The 15,549-nt window shown below is 43.1% G+C and overlaps 1 protein-coding gene across 4 annotated transcripts in view; it reads left to right on the top strand.

The window, feature by feature from the left end:
• The window catches only part of FYB1 (FYN binding protein 1), a 602,843-nt gene that overhangs the window by 226,157 nt on the left and 361,137 nt on the right, over positions 1 to 15,549 (top strand). The window contains exon 1 of one of the 4 annotated variants that reach the window (XM_069221341.1): positions 5,113 to 5,228. The exons of the other annotated variants lie outside the window; for them this stretch is intronic. The gene's annotated coding sequence lies outside the window, so the exon portion shown is untranslated. Of the gene's footprint in view, positions 1 to 5,112; positions 5,229 to 15,549 lie in introns of those variants that run through there. 4 annotated transcript variants of the gene reach the window in all.

The raw sequence follows: 15,549 nt of genomic DNA, 5'->3' as shown, positions 1-15,549 counted from the left end.
CCTCCATCAGATACATCCATGTGGAAAGATGTGGCATCTGGTCCATAACATAGCCAGATTTCAAGTACTCACAACTAAGTCTCACGCTATTATGCTTACATCGGAGACATAGAAGAAATACAACTCACCAGTGCTTAATAAATAAAAACTTGCCGGGGCCCAAAGCCCTCCTCTGAAGCATGCGACTTCTGCAATTAAACATGTGAACACGGAATACTGGGGCAGCATAATCCTGAAGCCATCTCCGGCTTCTTCAATCCATTTAAAGCCACTCCCTGCCCCTTCAGCTTACAGCTTTCTGCTTTTTCTCATTGTGACGCTTTTTCGCTTTTCTCTTCCTCCGTCTTTCCCATATGTGTCTTTTGCTTGCAGTAAATTATTGAGGCAGAAGAATAAGTGCCGGCCCTCAACAATAAGTACTGGTAGTCCGCACCGGAAACAACAAGCACAAATTAAGCACTGCAGCTCACTGGTGTTAAGTATTCAAGGCTGGTGCACTTCCATACAGTCTCCTCATCCCTGTAAGACATTGGCTTGTTGGTTGACTGGGGCGTGATGCCTGATCAAGTAGCAACCACAATCCTTGTCAAGGTAAGGCACAAGCAAATCCCAAATTATCCTGTGCTCAACCTCCTGGTAGCTTGGCACAGGACAGTGAGGCTTAACTTAAAGGACATTGTGTAAAGTATTTGCGCAACACTTCAGACAGTAAAGCAGTGAAATGTACCACATAAAATAGCTCCAAAAGGGTAAAGTGCCAACTATGGATATGTGGTCATGCTGCATGGAACAAAGTCATAAGCTCACGCCAACTGCGATGGAGCGTGGGTCAGCTACAGGGACCCAGTTAAGCCTGCTGGACAAAGAACCTTAAATCCTGGTTTGTAGAGCATTGCGTGTATCCTCGTTGAAGATGTGTCTCATAGTCGATGCGATGCGTTGGTTTCCGAGACATTACTAGGGACTTATAAGTAAGTTGAACATGCAAATTGGGGATAGGCCAATATTAACATATATAAAGGAGAGAGCACAATCACTTTAGTACTTGAGTGGAGATGTAACGTTTTAAGTGGCTTCTGATGCCAATCCAAACCTACAATATATCTTTTGAGATTAATCATACATGAGAAAACCACTCATGTAGGATCACTCCCAGACAGAGTTGACATTTTTGTCAGTGTTAAATGGAAGTAAGAGAGCAGATCCTTTTCTTCAGCCTTCACAGCAAAACAGAGGAAAGGCCGAGAAACCAAGCCCTCATCTACCTTTCCCTTCACTGGCTAACCTTGAAAAAGATGACCACTACGGAAGTACTACAGGGGGCCCCCTGGTGACCTTTACCGTAGCCATTAAGTTAGTGTAGGGAGCTGTGTTCTGGCTGCAGTACCGCCCTCCACACTTTTTGCCTAGTTTTTAGGTGCAATTTTGACTGAGCTGCACTGGGTTCCTAAACAGGTCCCTAGTGCAAGGGTGTTACTTCCCTGCAACAATACACCTGGCCACTTGATCCCCAAGTGACTAGGCCCTTCAGCATCTCTGTAAGTCCCTAGTAATTGGTACCCCTTGTACCTAGGGCATGAGAACAGAAGAAGGCCCTTCAGAGCTGCAGGACAACGTGTACCACTCTGAGGGACCCAACATCAACCTTATGCAGACTGCCATTGCAGGCTGCATGAGAATGTGCTCCCAAAATTATAAACACGACATGGCACACACATGTGTGCCATGTCCCCTAAAACACTGCTAGTAATATCTGTAAGACACCCCTACAGCAGGCCGTCAGCCCTAAGGCAGAGTGCATTATATTACAAGTGAGGGCATATATGTATGAGCAAATATGCCCCTACTATGTCTGTGTAGATTCTTACTCACAGTAAGTGCACAGGGAAGCTATGTTAAATACATGTGCTGAACACTGGTCACTCTGAGTTCCCCAGCTACATGATCGCGTCTCTGAACCTAGGGATGTTTGGTATCAAACTTCTTGTATTAATAAACCCTCACTGATTCCAGTGATGGATTTATTAACGCATGCACCCAGAGGGCACCTTAGAGGTGCCCCCTGAAAAACCTCTTCTGTTGGTGAGCTTACTGACTGGTTCTGGCCATCCTGCCACCAACAGACTAGAATCTGACCTCCTGGGGGGGAACCTCTGTTCTGAAGAGGCCAGAAACAAACGCTTGTCCGGGCTGGGGTGTTACCCACCTCTCCCCACATGATGACATGCATTCCGAGGCAGGAGCTTCAAAGAAGCTCACCACCTTTCAAATGCAGAAGTGGCCTTCCTCAGAGAAAGATGCCAACCCCCTGTCACAGTGCCCATCTGGCACCTGGACAGGTGGGAAAATTAGCTCTGCAGGAGGCGTGTGACATTTCCCGATTGGGAACACCCGTAGGGTGGCCAGTTGGAAGTGGACACAACTTAGGAACTTCTGCCATCTTGAGCCTGGTGGGCTTTAGGGACCCTGGACAGAGTGATGCCCACTCCCCACAGGAAATGGTAATTTAGGAGGTGTAGTGACCTCAAGGGTAAGTAGCCCATTGGCTACTACCCTTCATTCCCTGTAAAGCCCACCTAGAAGAACTCTCTTCGTGTGAAGGAGCTGGTCCTTTGCATCCGCAGGCACCCAAGCCAGAACTGAGAGGACCGGTACTACCAAAAACCACACGCCAGACAACATCACTGCACCTGAGCCACCTAGCCCATGCTGAAGTGGGCCAATGGTGTCAGCATGATCCCTAGGCAACTCCAGAAGAGAAGCCCACCCTGTGCTTTCCTACCTAAAGGTTCACAATGGTGTCTGCAGACCGCAAGTGACCAGGAGGCAAAACCCGATGCCCTAGGAAACCTCTGCACCCGTCTGCCTCGGACAGAGAAGAAGAGAACCATGGGTGTCGCCACATCTCCCCACTTCGTGAGACCTGAGACCACTTGTTGCCTGGGTCAGACTGGACCACCGGTCCACGCCTGCAGAGTGTTTCTGCCAGCCCCCTGCAAGCTCGAGGAACTCCAGTGCTGGACTCATGACAGAAGACACCCACGCCCTACAGCCTGATGAGAAGTGGACTGATGATGTTCCCACATTCCTGAGGACCTCAAAGGTCAAGCCCCCCTGTGGTTTCCCCTGGACTGTCCTTCCAGTACTTACCTGCAGCAGCTTTGTAACTGGACCAATCCCCATACACTTGAATGGGACACCCAACGCCAAAACACACCTCTGTACCTGGACACACCAGAGCTCCCCAAGGTGGCCTGTTGGTGTAGCCTTGGACCTTGCCGCAAAACCCCCTTACGTTCAGGAGATTGATCTTGTAAGTTGTTGTAGTCTAACTGGATTGCTTTTTTTTTTCTTCAGTAGGATTGCATTGCAGCTTTCTGATTAATGCACTGTGTACTTTTGAAAATTATAAAAATTCATAACTTGAAAAGTACTCACCTGATTCCGATGATCTTGGTATCTAAATTTATATAAAAGTATGTGTTATTTTTATAAATTAGTGTTGGATTTCTTTATTGAGTGTGTGTCTCACTTATTGCATGAGTGAGTGTTTTACATTCTTAGCACTACCCTCTGCTATGCCTAACTGCTCAACTACACTACTCAAAAAGAGAGCATTGGGCTTCTGTGATACCTCTAGTGAGTGCTTGGACTCTTTGCACAGTGTACCTCATCTTGGTCCACTATATAAAGATCCAGCTTCCTACAGTTAGGTTCCATCACTGATCTAGAGGTGCCAAAGTGCCCTCCTGCCTCCATATGAATGCACCTATTTTAACCAGCCTTCCCTTTGCAAGGGCATCATCCGAGAAGACTTCTTTCCATCTGCATTGAGAGGACAAGGGACAGTTCCTCCCTCCAGTTGCCCAGCCGGACAAGTGAAATTATTGACATGCATCACTTTCAAGGTTGGCAATCTGGGAACACTGCTGAGAACTTTCAGGCCTTCCAAACATGTGAGGTGCGTGACTTTCAGCACTAAGCTCCAAGCAACCAGTATCTTGTCTTTCACCTTGTGCCAATGCATTTTGACACAATCTATCCAGGCTCAGACACACTTACTGGGTTTGGCCATCCCTATCCTGGGTCTGCTGTACAAATACATATATAATATCTGTCCCACTACAGAACGACTAAATACATGCATTCATATAATCTAGGAGAGGTTCACTGATCAGCATCAACCTTAGTCTGAGCAGCACCAATCTTTCATATGCTAGACATCGTGGTTCAACCTACCCAGAGAGGTTCCAGTTAGTCCTGCTGGAAGGAATTTGAGGTTTAATGCCTTGCTTACCTTTCCAGCCATCTGCAGATATGAACGCAACTTCTGAAGGGCAGCTCTGTCAAATATCAGTCAGATGGGAAAAGATGTTAGACAACTGTACCTTGTTCGTTACCCACCTGCTGAGGTATATTACAAGTTACTTGGGACCTGGGATCCGTGTTTCAGCCAAAAACTGACAAAGCTCTACCGGGCAAATACCCAAAAGATGCTGGAGAGAATGTGCATAGTCTCGGGTGGTAGGGAATCCCGTATGTACATAGAACGATGATTCCTCTTCAGTTTACTTGATACAAGCATCCAGTGCACACACAAGATGCGTGTATTCATTTAAAGAAAAGTGCATGTAGACCCAAACTGGTCTATAGGCTACAAACATCAGCAGTCATAAAATTCAGGGTGCACAACATGCAAGCGATTATGAGGTCAAAACAAAACCGAATCCTTGCAGATACCCTAACCATTAACTTTATGAGTTATGTGGCTGTCACACACCAGTGAACGATGCATCATTTTACACAATGCAAGCTTTTCTCCTATTTCTGACGCCATTCATTTCTGCCCCGTGAACAGTAAAGATGGATTATGAAAACTGCACCTAAAGGGGTTTGCTTTGTCTCTGTCTTTTGCAAGTATTCCTCCAAATCTACGAGTTTAAAAATATTCAAAGTTTACAAAAACTGCTGCGGCACCAATACATAGTTCTCAAAACTACTGAAATGCAAAGAGGTCTTTTCATTAGCTATCTTACTTCCTAATTCAAGAATGAGGCTAGAGGAACAAAACATTGCAGATTCATAAAAAAAGACGCTTCCTCAATTTGGATCTCCCGTCAGATCAGAACGTTGTTCTGCCTGAGAACAGCTCTGTTTAAGTCCTTGATTAAACCTGTTCATTTGAAGGCGATGATTCCTCCATTATGAAAATATGAACTGCTTAGAAGGTAAGGCTAGTTACAATGCACATATTGACTTTGACTTGTATATTACAGGCTTGGCTCAGGCAAGTTTTTATTATTTTCTCTTGTGGCTGTAATTATTTTTAATTTCAGATAAAAGTAATTCCAGAAACATTTCCAGAAAGAAGATACATAAAAACTAACAGGCAAGCGGACACAAAGGAGGGCGGGTTGGCTGAGAGAGATAGATAGATAGATAGACAGACAGATAGATAGATAGATAGATAGATAGATAGATAGATAGATAGATAGATAGATAGATAGATAGATAGATAGATAGATAGATAGATAGATAGATAGATAGATAATTGACACAGCAGAGTTGTAAAATGTAAATATACACAGGTCTCTGAACAAAGATAAATTACACATATGAGTAATGTATACATGTAATTTATACTTACACTTTTGAGTAACTACATTACTTTTGGCTGTTCATAACCTAAATTACATTTTTATTATGCATTAATAATTATTAAAAGTAGTTTAATTATATTTTATTAAACATTAATGTGAAATAAATGTATACATTCAAAAAAGCTGTTAAAATATTTTATAATTAAATCATAAAAATGTTTTTAGATTTTTTTATATATTTATTTATATTTTAAACTTTTTAAAATAATGTCATTTAATTTAACATTATTTCCTACAACATTTTATTTTAAGTCCCTACCTCCATTGAGTTCTATTGAATGGTGTTGCAGTACCAGTCGTTGGCTATGTGTGATACAGGACTTGCTACAGCTTTGAGGTGGAGTAATTTATTACTGTTTTGGGTCCATTTTGGCTGTTGTACATTTAGAAGCGCAGTTTGTGAACAGGAGTGGGTTTACTCTTGTGGGTGAGTGCATTCCCCTCCCTACACCCATCCCTAATCATTCCCAAACCCCTTGTTACTCCTCACTAACCCCCTCCCATTTAGTAGTAAGTATGCCCCTTTTTCCAGCCACCCCGGTTCCTCCCACATTTACTATTAAGTAGATAACTGACATGTGTGAGGATCTTCCAACAGAAAAGATATGGAGAGGTAGGTCAGTGGTGGCTGGTGACTGAAAGCAGTGATGGGGCACAAATACAAGACGGAATTGCACCTTGTGAGAGAGCCTCACTACCCACGTATTTCCATTCACCTAGTCACCCACTGCCTTTGGTCACCTACCCATTTACTCATCCACATTGTCATCCACTGCCATTCACACAACTCTTATACACAGACACCCACATTTTCTCAGCCACTCTGTCAAGCCCTGCAAACACATTCAAACAAACACACATTGCCTCACCCATCCAGTATCCACTAGTTTCAGTGATAAAAGGTACACGTTTATTTGAGCTGCAGATTACATGTTTAATATGACATATCACGTCATTAGTCTGCAGAAGAAATAAACCAATAACTAGCCATGATAAATTACTGGAACCATTACTGCCTTTGAGAGACGAAATCACCTACAGAGGCAGTGAAAGGAGAGGAGAGCTGAGAGAACAGATTCTTTTCTTATTGTCTGTAAAAAAAGATAGAGCTCCAACTTACTTGTGTGCAGGGTTGTCTTTGGCATATTTATGACTTGAGGTCTTCAGGTCACACTCCTGTCTCCCAGAGAGCCCTGGATGGAGTTATTTATTGTATTTATTCCATTTCTCTGCCACAGACTGGGGATTTTCTTTGTGCAATGCCACATTCCTTTAATAAAATGTGAACTCTGGTACATAGACCCTTCTGATCACACCCCACCATTTGAGTAAACAGTAAAGGGTGGAGAATAATATCGGAGTGACATGAAGTTTTCAGAAACCAGGGCTGAAAAAAAAACACTACGGGCTGTTTACAATCAGGGCTTCGGCTTTGAGCCCTGTCAGCCCTACTGTGCAGCTTTCAGCCACATACTGATGCAGGCGCAGTGGGGCTTTTCAAAGTGCACAACTTTCACTCCGAAAATGTTGTGCAGAAAATGTTTTACTTTCATTGTGTAATTAAATTTATGCTTCCCTAGAGAGGCCAGAAAAGGCTAGGGGCGCAGCCCCTTAGCCCTTGAACACCAGCCGCCACTGGCGTAGGTGGAGATTTACCCTTGTAGGTTTGTGAATAGCATTTTGTAGTACTGAGGTAATACTATTGAAGTATTACGAAACATGCTACAAAATTCAGGTTTTTTAATAGGCCTCTTGCTATGTGAATCACTGAGTTAAAGCTAGCTGTTAAGCACCAGCAAGTAAGGTACATTGAATGAGACCGTGTCCCATACACCACATCATCATGAATTTTGCAAACTGATGCATTGTGGATGTCTCGGAAATGCCTATTCTCTATCAACAACCAAGGATGCTGACCCTCTATGTTCTGCGAAAATCCTTATAACAAGATCTTTATGCAAGACTACATGGTTTTTCGAGAGTCTAGTCAATTATATGCCTTCTTCTGGACAAAATATCCTGTGAAAGTCAAGAGACGCAATGAAAACTAACTTGAAGGTATCACACCTTTATGTTTTCCTGCTACCCGCAACCGATCTTTGCTACTCCCATGGTTTTTCTGAGGCATTTATGTAGCCAATACTCTCACTAACTCTAGTACATTTGCAGAGACTGGACTATAACTTCCCCACCTTTACAAATCCAGACCCTTACTCAACTGCAGCACAGTAATTGAAAAGTAAACCCAGCATTATGCAAAACTACTAAAAAAATAAAACTTTTTCTCAAGAAGCAAGACGGCACATGTTAAAATCTACCACTGCACAGGGACACAGTATCTTTCTGAATTTGTTTACAAACATATTTGCCTAGATAAGCGGACGCAGAATCCACAGCGTTTTAGGGCATATTTGTTTCTTGCCTGTCAATGTGAGGTGACATGCTGCAGTGAGATATCTTGTGCATGCTGCTAACATTTGGCAGCGGCATGTGCCACTTCCTGCCCTTTGCTAGCTGCACACAGGAAAATGTCTTCAACTAAATGTTCTGCTGGCAGCTGAAGTATTCTGCGGTAGCCGCAGAGCAGTAAATGAGTAACAGGTCTGTGTGGTTGCTTTGCCCCTGCCCTATATATTCAGAAACTTGTGCATTGAGATGGAGAGGTGTGGTGAAGCCTGCGTACCCTCTTGACATCAGAACATTCATCAGGGTGTTTTTTGGGTCAGAAACAGAGACAAGCTCCCACTTTTTAGTGCATTTAGCAGTCTTGATCCATAAGATCAACAAAAATAAAAGAAATACGTAAAAGTCAAGTCTGCTTGAGGGGAAAATCCTAAAAAGGTGCTAGGTTTACACCGAATTGTTCAAAACATGGACATTTCTGTAAAGGTTTGAGTTCATGTGCAAGTTTTAGATTGTCTTCTTGGTTAGACATGAAGCCCACACGCACTAATGCTACAAAGCGTCAAGTTATGGCTTTCTCAGAGCATTAACACTGGGTTGTGCAGTGGTATGCAGGAAATAGCAAATACCTAGATTTGAAATGCATGCTGCCTCACCCCCAAAAATTCATTCAGAACCTATATTTGAGATAAATACATGGTCCAAACAGTGGCAGAGGCATGCTTTTGTTCCAGAGAGGGCCAAAATACTCTTTGAAGTGTACCATTATCAGTCGGGGGTATTGAAATGGATGACATAAACGGCAACAGTGAACAGTGGGGACTGGAGAAGTCTGACAGTGGTGTGATGTCAAAACCAGGTATGACTTGCACACAGCGGATAAAGCAAGTGAGGCATAATTGCATGAGGGGTGCTGGGGGGGTAGTTTTACCACTGTAATACTGAGCATAGCTTGCACTTCCTAAATTTGCAAAATAAAAAGCCATAGGTGCTGAAGGAGTATTCATGATATAGGCCACTGCCTTCATTGTGTGCCAAGCAAACCTAACCCTCAACAGAGGGCATATTACAGAAAGTGTACAGGGGTCGCAACGGGCATGTGCGCCCACTTTGTGCACCCCAGACACTTTGGTATTACAGAAGGGTCCGCAGACGCTTGTACGGCCCCTTCTGTAATACAAATAGTATTGACGCAGATGTAGATCAAACGCTTTTTCAAGAGAGTACTCTCTCATTTGCATGGGAGTGTGGTCTCATGCAAATGAGGGTATCTCTTTACCTTCTCATTCACGCTGTATCAGAGACGTGGGAACAAAAGTAAATAGGCTGTCAGGAGACACACTGAAACTGTGCCACAGAGATGTGGTGCACTGTCAGTATGCCCCCTGATGGCAGCCCTCTCGAGGGTGGAAAGAGGGTGGTTTGGACCCCCCCCAGACATCCCCTTGCAGATGGGTGCAGCCACTTAGTATAGCCACCTGCAAATAGATCTCTAATCCTTCTTTAAAGTGCAGGTTGTTGCCACCTGCATGGTGAAACACGGGGTGACTTTGAAGCAGCTGCTCTTTGTTTCACTTGAATGTGCTGCCCCAGGGCAGCACACGTTTGCAGCTGCCCAGGGGGGAGGGCATTCACTGTAATAGGAACACTTTCCCTGTTCACATACGGCACACCTATTTAAAAGTGTGCCATGAGCAAACATGAAAAGTGTTCCCTATATGTAATAGGGCCCTAGGTATGTTTGGAGTTTACCCTCCCAAAGACAACTTTCAGAAAATGTAGAACAACAGCACTTTTTTCTGCACAAATTCGAAAAATGTGGCTAAAATGATATGAGTATTAGAGGCGTTTAATTTGTATATAACATCTTCTTTCACTTCTACATTAGACTTTGTTCCATTCCTTTGTTCCATTCCTTCATCCTGCCTGTTTTCAGTCATACGTTATTATGATAATCTAATAGTAAGGGCCAGGTGAGAAAACATATATTTATATGGAACTCCCAATCTGAGGCTGTAAGCAGTAGAGCTAGACGTATCTGACATATCTTAAAAGTTCTGTTTGCAGTTCTATGACTATAAATCATACAGGTCAATAACTCGAATATCAGTAGTCAATATTAATGTCATTAAAAGCTTAAGAAAAACAGTTGATGAAATGCTACCACTAACCACGAAGGAACATTATGAAGGAATGAAAATTCAACAGGTCACCAGAACTCAGCACCAATTGTAATCATTTTGGCCTTAGACACCAGCGTCTGTAAAAATACTCAGCTCAGTCTACTGTCAAACATACGTTTTTATTTCGAATTAAGACTCTAACTCAAGCATGCCATTTTCATGAAACACTAATTGTGTCCTGAACCTCTTGCTCTTTTATATATATTTATTTATTTTAGTAAATACACGTCTGAGCCCCAAATATCAGTGTTTGAGACAAGGACAGATCTACTAACATTACACGAAAGCAATGCCTATTACATGCCGAACAATGGCTATTAAGGCAGGTGTGGGTACCATGATAATGGAGAATTGCCACCATTATGCTTGTGGAAGCATTCAGCCAGGAATGGGCATCATTATATCAGTTTCTATTTATGCCCACAGTATGAAAACAATTAAAACATTGAAAACATTAAGAATAAAAACATTATGTCATGGCCAACATTAGATCAGGGGAAGGTACAATAGTTTTGTTTCGTGAATGTTCACAATTGATTAGAAATGGCTACCATTATACCAGGATAAGCAATATGACAGTGGTGGGAACTATTATCAAATGAATCCCCCCGTGTGCCAAGAATTAACACGATTATTTATTAGTCAGTGAGAACACAATCATGATATAGCTCAGGGGTCTCCAACCCTTTGGGTGATAAGAGCTACTTATATTCAATGAAAATCATTATGGCCCTCATTATGCCCCTGGCGGGCAGCAGTATTTTGGAGAAAGGTACTGCCAACAGGCTGGTGGTACCTTTCCCCAAAATATGTCATTGGCAGTTTGGCCCAAGCCGGGCTGGAGACATCAGTCTCACAGCAAGGCAGCCATCACTATCCCACCCACAGGATAATGACCCCTCCTACTGCCATGGTTTTCGTGGCAGTCTTACAGCCATGAAAACCATGGCAGTAGGCACTATCAGTGCCAGGGAATTCCTTCCCTGACACTGATAGGGGTCTCCCACACCCCCTCTTAATGAGGGCCTATATGTCTTATCATTACTGTTGTAATAAAGACCGCATCAGACAATATTATATTAGTTGCCACCATTTGCAAGATTACTAGCAGTGATTACCTCAGCGCATCAGACAAGGTTGCCAGCAGTAATATTAAAAAGGCTTTGGCAATTTGGAATGCCAGGGTACAAAACAGTCAATGGCACAAAAGTAATAATATTAGTGTAAGAAACTGGGTAACAGGTTGACAGGGGAATAAGCCCTGGTCAAGCAGCAACCACAATCCTGGTCAGGGTAAGAGACTAGCAAAGCTCAAATTAACCTGTGTTCACCCCTAATAACTTGGCACATAGCAGTCATACATAACTTCGAGGGAGTGTGTAAAGTATCTATGCAACATTTCAAACTGTAGAACAGTGAAAACAGCACAAAAAATGGTTAGAAGAATGCAAGTTAATTTAATAACTAAAACAAGACCAAAATGACAAACATACAATTAGTGGAACTGAAGATATATAATTTTAAAGCTTTTAGAGAAAATACCACCAAAAGGCGTAAAGTGCCAATTGTGGATATGCGGTTGCACCGGACCTGTACAAATTCACAAATTCAGCCCAACTGCAATGCAGTACTGGTCGGCTACAGGGACCCGGTTAGGCTGACTGAACAGAGGACCTAAACTTTGGTTTGTGGAGTGTTGTGTTGAAGATGCGTTGCGTAACCGAGACGATATGCCAGTTCTGAGAGACAGCATGGCTGCGTTAAAGGAACCTGTTGCAACCATGTCGGGGATCCCATCCACAAGGCTTGCGATGCGAAGTCCGGAATCTGGGATATTTTGTGCAGTCAGGCAATCTGTCAGTTCAGAGGAGATGTGAGGCTGCGATGCGAAGTCCATCGTCCAGGTGGTCATCAACGTGGGATGCAAGGGCCTGCGTCGAGGATGCATTGCGTAGCTGTGGTTCTGACGGGGAGCGTGCTGCGGCAGGGATACAAATCTTTACAAGAGATCCAATCTACACAGCACCGGACCAGTGGAGAATCATCAGTTCTGCTTGAGTTTGTGCCACACAGCAGAGGAGATCCGTCAGTTCTGCTGGATCCACAGAGTCTGGAAAAGCACCTTATGCCCTCTTCCAAGGGTCCAGCACTTGGGTGGCAGCACTTGCCCGGTTAGACTCACAGAAGGCAGAACCCAGGTACAGGTGCAGATGCAAGGTTGTTGGAAGCCTGGTATGTCCCTGAGGCTGCAGATGAGGAGGCCAACAAACTAGACTTTGGAGTCACTCTGGTTTCTGGGTTCAAGAGATGTAGGTACAGTCCTTCTCACCCAGGCAAGAGGCAGCAGGACTGCGCAGAAAAGCAGGAATCCAGTCGAGTGCAGTCTGGCACAGTGCAGTCCAGCAGAGTGGCAGTAGTTCAGCAGCACTGCAACCCTTCTTCCTGGCAGAGTATCCACAGATCCAGGCATGTATTGAAGTGGTTGTGCCCCAGGTCCTTCTTTTATACACAGTTGTGCCTTTGCAGTGGGGAGAAACTTCTAGGGGCATGTCTTTGAAGTGCACAGATACCCTGCCTTCCTGGCCCTGACTCCAGACTAACTACAGGGGGTAAGCAGCCCTTTGTCAAGAGACAGGACACAGGCTGTTTAGGTGTAAGCGAGGCTGGGCCCAGCTCCTCTCGCCCATCCTACAAGTGATGGACAATCCAGTCACACCTAAGCTTCCATTGTGTGTGGCTGTCTAGGAGGAATACACAAAGCCCAATTGCCATCTACACAAAGTCATGTGATCATAGACAGGCTGAAGGTACCAAATTGCTAAGGCAAGAAAATGCCAACTTCCTAAAAGTAGCATTTTCTAAATTGTAATTTAAGATCCAACTTCACCATGCGGTAGGATTTTTAACTAGGATTCCAGAGACACCAAACATGAGCAAGTTATTTCTTCCCATTTGGAAATTACAATATTACACTTATAAAATGTAATAAGGTGATTCCAATGTTATACTATGGGAAAGATAGGATTTGCATTAATTTGAGAGTTTTTCACTCCTAAGACATGTAAAACTTAAAAGTACATGTCCAACTTTGTAAATACATTGTACCCTGCCCTTGGGGCTTCCAGGGCCTACCTTAGGGGTGACATGTATTAAAACAGTTTATTGTGCCAGGCCAACATGGCAGGTTAAAACTGTGACATGTTTAAAGGGCTACTTAGGTGGGTGGCACAATCAGGCCCACTAGTGGCATTTAATTTACAGACCCTGGGGATATGTAGTGCACTTTACTAGGGACTTATAAGTAAATGTTATATACAAGTTGGGTATAAGCCAATGTTAACATGTTTCGAACAGAGAACACAAGCACTTTAGCACTGGTTGGTATTCGTAAAGTGTGCAGAGCATGAAGGACAGTAGGAACAAAGTCAGTAAAAACAAGAAGTGTGAAGGCAAAAAAGTTAGGGGAAAACCAAGCCAAGATTGCCATGTTTAACAAACGGTAATAAGTCTTACCACACAATTTATCACTCACAAATCAGCTTTAAATATATTTTGGAAAATCAGACACTTTCTCTAAACAACAGCTTAAGACTTCTGGGAATACTCACATTATTATCTGGAATATACAATTGTGGCATAGATAAATTAAATCAACCAAGCCAAAGGTTCTAATGTACTTTGTTGAGATGCACACTGGAGAGCTACGTACAGGTAGCTGGAGAGCCAGCATTAGCTCACAGGCTACTCGTTATAAAAGTCCAATATAGATCATCCACTGTACTAAAGATTTTCACCATTATTCCAGAGCAGCATTCTGTCAAGAGTGGGCACCACCGTGGTGCTTGTTCTGAATGGGCACATTATGGCACAAATACCATCATTATGCTTTCCTCAATATTAAATTTTTGGTGGCAACCACAGTGAGATGGATCCTGACAGTAAAATTAATTAACATCATTTGTCAGGGGTGTGCACCCTAATGTCATGGATTCCCATAATATGCCAAAATTGCCACCATTATGGCAGGGATGTAGCTCATTAAGCCAGATTTTTTTACAGCTAGTTAGCAGCTCACGAAAGATGCTAAGGTTAGCTGATAAAAGGTATTTTCACATGGGAGGTTTTGGAGCTTCTCCTCCAAAGACAGTTTTGAAATGTTGGACAAAAGCAATATCTTTAATACATTTGCCCACACATATTAACTAACACAGCCATAACTATATGAATGAAACACAGATCACAATACTTATTCAAAGCTATGAACAATTATATAGCACGAATATAACAAAGAAACAGACATAATCTTCAACATAGTCTTAGCATAAGTGTACAAGACAATCTGAAATATGAAAAACACCATCAACATCACATCCTAACATTACAATATTCATGCTACTCCTGAGAATATGAACATTCTTCTGGATTGGACTTTTAGAATCAATGCACATATTGTAGACTGTCCTAGGACTAGACGTGACATGTCTTACATATCATGTGGAGTTGTTTAATAGTGATATCACATACCCATAATGTGGACTGTGCAGAAGTGGCAACAACTAAAACATGCATGCCACCTCTAAACTGGGCTGACAAACTCAAGAGCGTAAGATTGCATGTATATAGGCAGAAGATGGCACTGATCTGGTTGAGATATGACACCCCTTACATAGCAGTCCAGATTAGAGTCACACTCAGACATTAGATTACATCTGGAATGAAGACTTAGTACTGTAGTTTGTGAATGAGCATTCATACACACAATGTAGGCTTTCCTTGGCATGAAGTGAAATACCTCTTATATAATATGCTTGAATTCTCCAAGTTGTCAGGAATGTGTATCCGAGATGGGCAAGTGGTGTCAGTTCTAAAAGCACATAAGTCAACAATATGCTGGCCAGGTTAAGTAAATGAGGCAAATGGTCATTCAGTGTCACATAAATGGCCTCTCTCTCTCTCTTCCATCTTTGTGCTACTATGTGGCTTCATTTCCATATCCCTTTCCTGGAGTTCTGCAGCAAACCCCCTACCTCGTGATCACAGTGCAGCGGTGTCCTAGTTCTCCTACCTTAAGAAAGGCTGAGCAGATTGACTTATTTCTTGCTGATCAATTGTGTGTTCCAAAATTGTGATTCCATTGAACTGGGAGTGCAACAGGGATAGGGATTGGCATTGACCGGTGGCAACTATTGGCAATGCTACAGGGACTAAGAGCCTGACATGAATGGTGACAGTGACTGGGAGAGCACCCGAGGATGTTGCACAATCTGAAAATGCGACAGACACCAGAAGGGTGGCAGGTTTTG

This window comes from Pleurodeles waltl, chromosome 1_1, assembly GCF_031143425.1.
Source record: "Pleurodeles waltl isolate 20211129_DDA chromosome 1_1, aPleWal1.hap1.20221129, whole genome shotgun sequence".
In the NCBI taxonomy this organism is placed as follows: Eukaryota; Metazoa; Chordata; class Amphibia; order Caudata; family Salamandridae; genus Pleurodeles; species Pleurodeles waltl.
This window is presented reverse-complemented; position numbering and strand designations above follow the sequence as displayed.